The 13204-nt window shown below is 42.0% G+C and overlaps 1 pseudogene; it reads right to left on the bottom strand.

Annotated features, from left to right (window-relative positions):
• Nucleotides 1–3995: 3995 nt before the first annotated feature.
• Nucleotides 3996–8584, bottom strand: LOC136472659 (heme A synthase COX15-like; annotated as a pseudogene).
• Between the last annotated feature and the right edge of the window lie 4620 nt (nt 8585–13204).

Genomic DNA, 13204 nt, shown 5'->3' with positions numbered 1-13204 from the left:
CTTGATGATGCTAGCTTAGCTAGATAGTTTGGAATATGGGATCGGGAAGAGGAGGATGAGTGAACTCAGCAGCCAGGTCCTTCTTTATATAGGCAGATTGTGCCTCTGATGTAGTTCAAAAGATGAACTTTATTTTAAATTATTTATCTATGGGACTTGGTTAGTGGAGGACCGACGACACCACTTACAGATATCACGGCGAATTGTTTAGGACATCTAACTTCACCAAACTGAACATGTACCGTATATATGCAGTTGTGTATTTATTTGCACTAAAAACTAATTATTGCATTTTCTTCTTTATTTCTAGTTTTTTTACCTTTGTTTTTATTGTTCACCCTTGTTCCTGCTTACCTCTCCAGCTCTCCTGCTGGTTTAAAATAAGGGAGTTGCTCTGAATTTTAGTTTTTTTTAGGCAACCGTTATTGCATATAGTTTATACTAAAATTGTAGCTTTAGTTTGCTACAATTTATGTAGGCATAATCTGCAATTTTTTATTCCGAGAATACAAAACCCGATAGACAGAACCACAACTGACAAAATCTAATATATGTTGACACAAACACAATTCATAATTCACATTTTTTCTATATACTTAGATAAGGACAAAAAATTGATATGTTATGATACAAAGACAAATAACAAATCACAAAAGTAATAATTTACTTGTACTAGTGATTGTACAGGAGTGTTGCCTGAAATTATCTTAAAATTCAGGCACCTGAAATAAAGGAGAAGTATTAAAATAATAATTCTATAGGTAAAAAATAATATCTAGAGCACGGAAGCCCATGCAACTTGTTAGGTATCACATTCATGCTACCACATCACCTGCACACACTCACACATACTCACTCACAAGATTGGAAAGCCTTCATCACTTTCTAAGCGAAAATGGCAGAGGCTGAATCTTCAGATCAACATGAGACATCTAAATTATGGAAGCGACTATGGGCAATTAAAGCACCACCAAAAATGAAAATAATCCTATGGAGAATGGCTCATGATTGTTTGCCAACAGGAGCACAACTAAAGTATAGACATGTTCCTACATCTGATGCTTGTTGCTATTGTGGAAGAGAAGAAACAGTGGAGCATGCCATTTTAATGTGCCAATATGCTTCAGAGGTATGGCGTCAAATTAGAAAGTGTTTTGTTATAAATTGCAAGCCTCATGCTTTTCTACACATCAAACAATGGCTTTTTGATTTTTTAGATAGAGCAAATGATGATGAAGCCACCGCATTTACAATTACTGTGTGGCACATTTGGGAGGCAAGAAATGCAGTTAGGAATGGAGAGAAAATGTTGCATCCTCATTCCATTCCTGAACGAACAAAAGCTTACATAGAGATGGTATTGATGCACTCTATAAAAGAATCCGCCCCCACAGGTGCGAGTCTAATTGCTTGGCCCCTAAATGGACTCCACCGCCGGATGGCCGGTTGATGCTCAATGTAGATGCAGCCACCTTTAAAGATCCCTCTCGAATCGGAATAGGTGGAGTAATTCGTGATCATCTTGGGGATTTCAAAATGGCATTTTGTAAGAAGATGCACAGAGTTGAAGATCCTGAGTTGGCTGAAATTTTAGCAATTCGATGTGGTGTTTTGTTTGCAAAAGAACAAAATCTTCAATATATCATTGTGGCTTCTGACTGTCAAAACATCATAAAAAAATACAATCACCGCATCTAGATAGATCTCATGTTGGAGCCATTGTGTGTGATGTCAAAAACTTAGTACGTGAAGTTTCTGTCTCTTTCATGTACACTAAGAGAAGTTGCAATGAGGCAGCTCATGTAATGGCTAGGCTAGCTAATCAGTTCTCTGTTTCAGTTTGGTGTAATGAGGCTCCGGATGCAATTCGAACCCGTCCTTTGTAACTGATATGTTAAGATAATATATAATGCTGCCCTTTAAAAAAAAACGGCTGTTGCAGCCACCTGCAGCTGCTGCAATAGTATCTATGTGAGAGAAGCCTGCAACCGCTGCAGCAGCAACAGCCGCTTTTTACCCCAGCCGAACAGGCCCGGCTTGCTAGCTCGTTTGGCTCGATGGTAAGTTGGTAACTTAGACTCGACTCGGCTTTGTTTCCTTGTTTTTTACGAGACGAGTTAATATTTTAGATCATAAGTTAATGAGCTAGCTCAAGCCGACTTGCAAGCGAGCCCATGAGCAAAACGAGCCAAGTATTTCATGGGGCAACCAAACCAACAATAATTAGGCTTGATGTTATGTAGTCACAAGAAGGCTGAAGTCAAGAAATAATGTATGCCATGCATTATACTTTTTTCGGCTTGATGTTTGCATGGAACGAATTAGTAGCTATGTTGATTATTCATTAGTTGAAGCTATTCACAAGCTCACTCAAGTGAAACAAGCTGGCTCGGGAGCTAATCAAGTCGAGCCGAGCTAGAGTTAAGCTCGCTTTCTTAACGAGCTAAGCTAGCTTGTTATACAGCCCTACGCACAAACAAACAAATTTTCTGACTATGATATCAACAGGCTGCAAAAAAATAGTCAATTTGTTTTAATTGAGAGGTTAAGTGATTGGTAAATTTTGGAAATTCAAGACGGCTAGGAGTTTGATAGTACTGCGATTCAGGGTTGAAAATCATATAGTTACCAATCATCTGCCACACTGTATTTTCAGAATCAAACCATCAGGCCCCGTTTGGAATAGAGTATTATGAGCATGGCGTCTGGATCAAAGGATTATCCAGTTCCTTTCCTATAGAACACTGTTACAGACTTCTTATTTCGAAGGAAAACAAAGATCCAGTCTGAGTCTAGGTTTTCTCCCTTCACAAAGTACACTGAGCAACACAGATACACTACAACAGCTACACATATAGCTGTTGTAGTAAGCACTAAAGTTCATTTCATTATTTCTATATTTTTTGACAAATTTCTATAGTTTATTTGATTCTACTTCTTGGGTTCCAAACATGTCTTCCCATTTACTTCCTGTATTTTCTAATCCTCTATTTTGCCAACATCCCTTTTCTATTCTTGTGGTTTCTTTTCTATTTCTCTGTTTGCTTTCCTTTGTTCCTGCGTTCCTGACGACGATAATGAGCATATTCTACTAAAATTAGCTGTAACACTCCTGGTCCACATTTTCGGCAGCACCAGGTTATCAAGGACTATATCTCGATCATGGAAGCATCATTAGACTTTCGATTTGCAGACCGAAGTACCTTGGTTCAGTAGATTGGTCCCGTTCGTTTCGCTAAAAAAACAAGTCGAAACACTTGTTCCGGATGATTTGTTGTGAGAGAAAAACACTGTTATGACTGAAAAAACAAGGCTAAAAAAACAAGCGAACATGGCCATTTGTAATGAAATGACTAAATGAGCATATTTATGTAACGCTCTACGTACCATCACATTTTACAGGGGCCATTCGGTGGAGGAATCAACATCCAAGTTGAGGTTCTAATTTGGCTCCCATAGCTGGATACAGAAAAGAGTCTTGAACAGCTCATGTTTAATGGTAAAGGGATATATATCTATATGATTATGATTTAAAGAACCGTGCCACTACAGATTGTTTCTCTTCGTCTTTGGGGATTGCGGTCATGTTCCTAGTACTTCTAGTCAAATTTGGAAAAGGCACTTTGAAGCCATTCAGCTTTGTTTTGACTGGCTGGAACTCGTTCAATGGTTTATGCCGAGGTTCCATTAGGCATCATGCATCCTTTGTGGAACAAGAACAAGGCATCATCCTTTGTGGAACAAGACAACTGATCTACATTTACATATTTTTGTCTTTTTATATTGATCACTAATAAACGAAAGGAAACAGAGTATTTTGCGCAATTATTTGTGGAACAAGGCATCATCTTTTGTCTTTTTAGCATCTTGTTAAGGTAAGAGGGACATTAGCTATAAATTATTTGGGAAAGATCAACCTGGATCTGGTTTATGCATAAGAAAAGAAAGGAAACAGAGTATTTTTTTCTTTTGCATCTGGTTTATTCATAAGAATAGAAAGGAAATAGAGCTTCTTTCTTTTGCGGGGAAGAAAGGAACCAAAGCTTGTGTATAATTTCTCGGTACAAATTCATCCTGGATACAAGAAGTGCACACAGCTGTGCCAAAAAATGTAATGCAGCAATTAAAAGAAGGCTAGGAAAGATTTCTAACACTTGGCACTAGAAAACATTGAGGACCCTTTTATTCAAGAGCTGCATGCTTTTCCAGCAATTCCAAAATGCTACAGTAATTAGGTGGTGCAAAGAAACACGGGCACCATTGCATGTTAGGATGGGGAAAGGAAAATCAACTCATAATTGTAGGGTGGAAAAATTCGAGTAGTATCAGGTTGATTTCACAGCAGATGAAATTGATTTAAGAAGAGCTGGTGACGGCCTTCTTAGAGTGTGAGTGAGAAGGATCATAAGTGACAACAGAGTCAATGCTCCAGCTTGGTGCGCTGAGCCCAAAGAGGTTGGAACGTACATCAATAGTGTAGATATGCCCAATGTAACCTGAAATAGAATATTTAACATTATTATCGGTGTTGTACACTAGTTCATTAGGACTCGGTTACTCTTCATGTGCCTCAAAAATGAACTTGTCCATGTGATGCAATAACTTCATCTGGCACATCAGGCACACATATTGGATTGTGCACAACAATTGATAGTTACATAAGTTACTAGCAGGAACTAACAATATGAGCTGGATGTATTACCTGGAGAGCAGCCATCCCAAGTGTGCTTCCGATCAGTGACTTGACTGCTGGATGCATGTCTATTTTCCTTGCAGCCAACCATAATCCACCCACAGAGAGTAATGTGGTTGTTGCGAGAATTCGGTGATTCAGCTACAAGAATGAGAAGAGCTTGTTAGTCTACAAAAAAGGTGAAGAACTCTGGACTAACACAATTCTTGTGTTGATGCACTCCAAAATTACTGGTGATCAGATCATCAATGCATATTGACACAAGAACTTACTGTAATACTTATATGACACTTCTTGCAAAATGGTCAATGCATACTTTGGGGAAGAAACAAACTGTTATGCCACTGTAACTACCTATTTTGTGGTTCTGCCAAAATGAATTGCTTAAAAACTACTCCCTCCACTCCAAATTATATGCTGTTTTGGCTTTTCTAGATATATAGTTTTTACTATGTACCTAGACATAGCATACACTCCCTCCATTCCAAATTGTAAGTCATTTTGGCTTTTCTAGATTCATAGTGTTTATTTATTATGTATCTAGACATAGTGTATACGACTTACAGTTTGGAATGCAGGGAGTATCTAGGTGCATTGCAAAAGCTATGTCAAAACGACATATGATTTGGGATGAAGGGACAAGAAGCAAAGAGAGTGACTGAAAACTCTCAGATAAAATATTCCAGACAACATGTGGAGCTGAACTCCTTTGTGTGAGAACATGAACAGATCTGTAAACTTAACATTGCGAGAAAAAGTTACCTGTACTGTAGATGTATTCTCAAAAAAATTGCGTATGAAAGGCTCCATACTAAATACATCTTCAGGAATCCAACTGTCACCCATCTTTGGGAATGAATTGTATGCATGCCCCTTGTCATAGCAGTTATAAATAATTAGATGAAAGAAAGAAAACGTAAACGTAGTTTTGAGACAGAAACTACAAAACACACGCAGAGAATGTAATACGTACTGCATCATTGCCTGCAACAAATGCTCCAGATATTGTAGTAATGCCTACAACAGCACTGACAGGAATTGCCAACTTTCTGATTTTTGCTGCACCATTAACCCAACTCATTGATCCGGTTGGAGGGTCAGGCATCACTACTGACAAAGCAGTCCACAATATACCACAGTATATAACAAATGCAGATGTCAGGTGAGTTGCCAGCCTGTACGGGCTAACCCTTGGTTGAACATACTCAGATGTTGGTTCCTGAGGTGAAAAAAATAGTGAAGTTCAAAGCCTCAAAGTAATTAAACATGAAAGACATTGTCTACTAAATACCTGCAAGGCCACTTTTCACCATCCACCAGCCAATGAGTCCTTGTGCACCACCAAGTGCAAAAAGAGCCGACAACCTGAGCCCAAGTTGGCGGGTAACATAACCTTTTGCAATAAAGTATGCAAAAGGACCCGCAAATACAAAGCCCAAAGCTCTTCCCCACATTCTGTGTGCATACTCCATCCAGTATATAAATTTGAAATCTTCAAGGCTCATTCCTTTGTTCACCCTAGATATGTTTGTAGAATGCTGCAATTGCATTAGCAGAAATATGGCATTCAAAGCAGCATCACTTAAGGAAGGGGATAGTCATTATCTATTTCAAGGAAAATAAATAGAGTTTCTGAGAGTCCATGTGAACTACCTATTCTAGATTGCTACCAAACTCATATCAATTACTACTCCCCCGTTCAAAATTATAATTCACTTTAGCTTTGTCCTAAGCCAAACTTCTCTAACTCTGAACAAGTTTTTTAGAAAAAAATATATTAACATCTACAAATTCAGTTAAATGTGATGTCAAAACATATTTCATGGAAAATATAAAGAAACTAGTTTTATGGTGTAGATGTTGGTGTATTTTTCTATAAATTTGGTCAACAGTTAGAGATGTTTGACTTAGGACAAAGCTAAAGTGAACTATAATTTGGAACATAGGATAGCACAAAACAGTAGTCTTCCCTTTTTTTTTCTTTTTGTTTGATGTTGCAGACTGTTGTTTATTACAATGTTCTAAACTTTCAACAAAAATGATAATATGTGTCAAGGTTACACATGTGAGAACTATGAGGATTTCTGGTTTGATGCACATGGGAGCTAAAGTTTACTAAGCTTTCCAAACTTTGGCAGTTTTGTAACAGGTTAGACCATCATTTAGTTTAATATCATAACTCTGGTAAGGATCCATTTTCTTCTCTCCCTTTCCTCCCTCTCCCTCTCTGTGATCCAAAGTGGGCAGAAACGAAGGCAACCAACTTCAGTAATGGTCGAAGTCAAAACCATAATGCAAGGTCAAAACAGAATGGGATAAGTGGATTGGATGGCAAAGCTTAGTCAAACCTTTCATATGTTCTAATACCATAAGTTGAGACAGTCATTATTATGCAAGTTGCTGTTGTAAATGTTTGTTCACATACCCTTCAAACAACAGAGGGAGTTATTGAGTACTGAGGCAAACTGCACTGTGTAGTACTAGTTTAGTATCACTGAAGTCGTGAGAGGGGTGTCCATTGAAATGCTTAGAATCTTCTAAGAGGGTCATGAAATCAAATCGAATATGCAAGAAAATAAGCTGTTGTGCATCATGAAAACAGGACATTACCTAGTTACACCAGTGACCATAAAAAAATAGCAGACAAACGTAACGCAATGTATGAACAAATGACAGCAATTGCATCCTTACCTCTTGTACTCAGGTGACTGCTTGTATTTCTCAAATTCCAGCTGCCACGCATCGTCTGTAATTGGAGGTATTTCCCCTGTGAACTTCCAGTCAGTCATTGACAGCCCAGAACGTGTGAGCCGAGTAATCCCTCCGAGTATGACCAAGCTGAACACCCAGGCAGCACACCCAAAGAGCCATATCCCGACCGCCTTCTGTGCTTGAGGCCCTTTCGTAACAAGTAGCTTCAATCCTGAATTTGCTGCTCCATTGGCCGCAGCTGAGTTCAGTGCTACTGCAGGTAGTTGACATTCTCCTTGTGCATTGGCCAAATACGGTCTAAAATGAAACAAACATATGAATCAGCTGTAGTTTAGAGAATTCCTTTTAGCATGCCAAGGTGAAGTAATGACTGGTATATTGCAATGCATACCAATATTTTCTAAAACTTTTAATAAATGGACTGTGAAGTACTGATGTGTGAATTTCACATATGCAAAAAAAAAAAACAATTATTTACATTTTTGTAGTAATTTCTGCAACTGAAGCACCATTTTCTATTTAACATTTCGCCCTGCAGAGATAATTTCTGCAACTGAAGCACCATCGTATCTAAAACTCGGAAGACAGATACAGGCAAGATTCAATATTGCTAATTCGCTATATCAATCAGACAAGCTTCTCACCCCAAAATGGTCATATGTTAGTCGAAAACAAAAGGGATTACCCTACGTACAGTGACTGCCCCGAGGCATTTCCGTCGAAAGCGGTCCAATTACAGAAGGTCTGGCAATATCTAGAAAATGACGGCATCAACATTTACTCAAAGGGAGGAGAGGCCCGCTGACCTTGGGAGCGGGGGATCGGAAGGCGTGAAAGGAGCCGAACCGGTAAGCGGAACAGAAGGCCCCCGCTGACCCCGGCCTCGGCGGGAGGAGGCAGCTTCCGCCACCACCGCCGCAGGAGGGGGAGGAGGAGGTGGATCCAACCCTAGGCGTTGGGGCCGGAAGCAGGGGCGTTCCTCGGCAGACGAGGCATCAGCAGGGAGGATGCCTGGTCCCTGCCCCGCCGGAGCAGCGCCGCGGCCACCCTGCTACCCATCGCGTCCGGCGGCGGGGTCCGACGACTGGCGCGGTGGCTTGCGGAGGAAGTTGAACTGTTGGGGAAAGGAAGCACACGCGGGTCGCGTCGGGGTTTAGAAATGGTGTGCGTGGCCACGTGTGGGAGGTGATTAACTACCGGCGCAATCACACGGTTTTGTGCTAAATCAGGGGACAAATATGGCTCGCTCAGGTTCCTCGCAACATTTTCTCAGTCGATCCGGTAGTCAGTTCTTCACAGTTAATACATAGCCTACTTATCACTCATGTAGAGTTTCTAGGTTAAGCTTATAGTCCGCTTCTTCTCTCTCATCACATCTCTCCTTCACATCAGCATTTAGTCAGCTTACAGCCTGTTATTATACTTGCTCAAAGGGTCTATTTAGGACAGCTCCATCAGCTCTAGATCCATGAAATTCAGATCTAGATCCAAAAAAATTTGCCGAACACCTCCAGTTTTACCAGCTCCACTAGTGGATCTGCTCCTCAAATTGGTGGATTTATCCCCAGATTCACCAAATTGGTGGATCTCCTCAAGAGGTGCTCCACTAGATCCAACTTTGGTGGAGTTGAGAAAAATTACCCACCATACCACTGATTACACAAAGAAAATGGTTCGTTTTGTTCTATTTCACTCCTCACCGGTCGTTTCCGTCGCGACCATCCTCGCCTCCACCGTGACCGGCGAGCTGCCCCAACCACCATGTCCCCCACGGACGTCCCCCGACCACAACGGGCACCCCACCCACCCGCGCGCAGTCTGTCCCCAGCGTGCGCCATGGCCACCACGCCCGTGCCTGGGCGTATCCATCGTCGCCGTGCCCTGCCAGAGCTGCATGCCCGCACCTGGCTGTGAGTTCCGGCGTGTCCACAGCGCCCGGCGTGGCCTCGCGTGTCGGCCCCGCACGCCTCGCGCCACGACCTTCGCCATGGCTGCATGCGACCCAAGCTCACCGCGCTGTCGGACAAGGGAGCGGTCGGCCGCGCACGCCCCCGCCCGCCGAGGACGGCTGCCGAGCCCGCCCCGTGGCCGCCCACCGAGGCCGGCTGCCGCGCTGGGCCGCTTGGATGGCCCCCTGCGCACCCGAGCCTAAGGAGGAAGAAAGCCCTGGATTTTTTTTCATTTTACCCCCCTGACGCATGGGACCCAGATGGAAGTGAGGTAGAGATAGAGGTGGAGCTATACCAAACACTTCTAGCTCCACTGATGGATCTGTTTCACGGTGGATCCAGGTGAATTCCTGATCCAGCTTCACTTTTTGAGGTGGTGGAGCTGTCCCAAACAGGCCCTAACTATAGTATCATCTTCTTTCTTTAATTCATGAAGAAGAATTCCATTATGATTGCTCATATTTATTGACGAACATCCTCTTTTTCCGATCTGACTGTATCATATATACTCCCTCTGTCCCTAAATAAATATATTCCTAGAGTTATCTTAAGTTAAACTTTGACCGGATTTCTAGAAAAAAAAACATCAAGATTTATGGTGTCAAATGAGTATCATTAGATAAAGCATAGAATATATTTTCATAATGTGCTCATTTTATGTTATAAATATTGTTACTCTTTTCGATAAAGTTAGTTAAACTTAAAAAAGTTTGACTGGCACGAATTCTAGAAATTGATTTATTTGGGGATAGAGGGAGTATTTGGTTATTCAAAATCAATATACTCCATCCGTCTTTAAATAACTGTGGTTTTTTTATTTCCGTGTCGTAAGTTTGACTATATTTGTAGAAACCTTGGAAGAAAATCATCGTGTCAACATTGTCTTCATCATCTTCTTCGTGGGTTGCATTCCGTGCAACACAAGCTTATATTTACACTTCATACATTGTGCTTGTGTAGTTGCTCTTGTGACTAGTTTAGCTTTAGTAGCTTGCTAGTTGCCTTCTTGCTTGTGTAGCATAGAAGTAGCTCCCTTGTGTGGCTAATTTGATTTTAGTAACCTTGTTAGTCACATTGCTTAGTTTGTGTAACTAAGTATTTTGCGCTCTATAATTTGGCTTATGTAGCCTTATTATTAGCATTGCTAGTGAGCTTATGTGGCTTTGTGCTTTTACATCACTAGTTATGTAGGAGCTCCCCTGGTTGTATGAGTACTAGTGCATAGGTTTGTGTGACCTTGCTCTAGAATTAATTAGGTGAGCTCTAACTAATCTGGCACCTTAGTTACTTGATAGGATCCATTTTAAGGTGCTTGTGAACTTAGATAGAGGGGTGTAATCTTGGATAGACCGATAGTTTTTAATTCCGCATTTATTTCAATTAGCCAGTGTGGTTAAGTTTTAGAAAGAACTATTCACCCCCCTCTAGTCCGTCATCTCGACCCTACAATGAGAGAGGAAGAAAGAGAGCCCACTGATCAGCCCCCAAGGTGTCTCTCCACCTCTCCTCTCCCTCTTTTATAAGGGAGGTAAGAGAGGAGGTTCTTTTTATGCCCCACGGTGAGATTTGTATTTACAAAAACACAAATAGGAGCTATAAAATGGACCTTTGGTGGAGTTTGTATTTACAAAAATGTCACTAAAGACTACAAATGGCCACCAAATATTATTTTATGAGCCCTAGGCTATGTGATTGGGACCTAAACATGATAGTGGGGTCCCCAACATATAGTATACCCCCAATAGTAGCCCCTCAGCTATTCGATTTTGATCAAAAGTACAAGACCCAATAGCTGAATACAACAAAGCGTGGCCCAATTAGAACTCAGATTCGGTGCACAACTTTTGTCTATACATAGAGTCTATGGACTGCTTTGTCTCTAGCTAGTATTTGGCTTATCTTTAGCTAGTGTTCGATGAAACCCTTTGCTCGTGGCACCGTGACCCAGTCCTTGGCGGCTTGCTCCCCATAATTCGGCCTTGCCGAAGACATTAATGTAGTTGAAGCAGGCGAAGCAGCTGACGCAGGCGAAGTAGTCGTAGATGATCACGACATGTCTTCAAGCCTTCACTCACGAGCGCCAGGTGAAGCTTTTGTCTTTGGATGGATTGCTTGTCCAATGCGCTCCGCACCAACCCCTCTTGGCTTGCGCTTGTGAGAAATTTTTTCGGAGATGGCGATGGCGATCGTTTAACTTTAAAATATTGGCAAAGGCCAAGTCAAAGATGCTGATGACAACTCCTCCACACTGAAATGTTGGCAAAAGTGAAGTCAAAGATACCGATGGGGACCCCTTGCCGAAATGTTTATGAAGGAGTTGTTGATGACGCCAAGTCATTGTTGAATCCCCTTGCCAAAACATTGGCCAAGGTGAAGTTGATGATGCCAAATTTTGATGGTGAAGCTCCTAGCCGAAATATTAGCGAACGCGTTGTCGATGAAGCTAAAGTTAAGGCAAGGCCTCGACGAAATGTTGATGAAAGGGTTGTTGATGATTTTGAAGTTGGTGTTGAACCTCTAAACAACGGGTCATTGATCTTTCAATAGCGAAATGGGGAGAAAAAATGAGAGTGAATGATTGAATTATTGGAGAAAGGGAAATGATAGTTTGGATCATTTTGTCTTATCTTATTTATCCTTTATAGGGGGAATGGGCGAGAGATGGTGAAATGAGCCCCTCGGTGCTTTTTAAATTACCTTGGCGCCAACAACTGTACCTTTGGAGACAATGGGGCAAGGAGTTGTGAAACGAGCCCCTCGGCGCTCTTAAATTACCTTGGCGCCAAACCCCTTACCTTTGGAGGCAATGGGGCGATGAGTTGTGAAACGAGCCCCTCTGCGCTTTTAAATTACCTTGGCGCCAACCCCCGCACCTTTGGAGGCGATGGGGCGAGAGTTGCAAAACGAGCCCTTCAGCACTTTTAAATCGGTTTGGCGCCAACCCCTCACACCTTTTGAGGTGAGGGGAGAGGGCTCTTGAAAGGAGCCCCTCGATGCTAGCTTTTAGATTAGTTTGGCGCCAACCCCTCACACCTTTCGAGCGAGTGGCGAACAATAGCAAAATGTGACCCTCGGTGCTAGCTTTTAGATTAGTTTTGCACCAACCCCTCACACCTTTTTCGGGCGAGGGGCGAAGGTTCACGAAATGAGCCCCTCGACGCTACCTTTTAGATTAGTTTGGCGCCAACCCCTTGCACCTTTTTAGGTGAGGACGAAGGGCCATGAAATGAGCTCTTTGATGCTAGCTTTTAGGTTAGTTTAGCGCCAACCCCTCCCACCTTTTTCAGGCGAGGGGTTACGAAATGAGCCCCTTGACACTAGCTTTTAGATTAGTTTGGCGCCAACCCCTGACTCCTTTTTTAGGTGAGGGGCGAAGGGTCACAAAATTAGCCCCTCAGGGCTAGCTTTTAGATTAGTTTGGCACCAACCCCTCACACTTTTTTGGGCAAGGGGTGAAAGGTTGCAAATTGAGCCACTCGGTGTTTTTTAGCAACGTGAGGTTATTGGGATTCTTCATATCATTGTGCTTTGTTTGTGTGTATTTGTGGCAACGCAAAAAGGTTGAGCTTTTATCAGATCCTTATGTACATAGAGATCGAAAAGGATGCATGCGGTGATCTATGACTGTTGACGTTTTGATCTCCTCAAATATGTTTTTGCCGATATTGGGGAGCCTTATGATGATAAGGTGCCCCTTTTAGCTCACGTGAAGTGCTCTTACGATGAATGGATGTCATGATGCAAATGGATGTATTCACGTATAAAAAGAATGGGAAAGCTCTCTGTGGCCAGGAAGATGAGACGGTCGATCACCTCCTAGCTTGTTGTGTCTATGCTAGGGAGCTTCGGT

This window comes from Miscanthus floridulus, chromosome 8 (genome assembly GCF_019320115.1).
Source record: "Miscanthus floridulus cultivar M001 chromosome 8, ASM1932011v1, whole genome shotgun sequence".
NCBI lineage: Eukaryota > Viridiplantae > Streptophyta > Magnoliopsida > Poales > Poaceae > Miscanthus > Miscanthus floridulus.
This window is presented reverse-complemented; position numbering and strand designations above follow the sequence as displayed.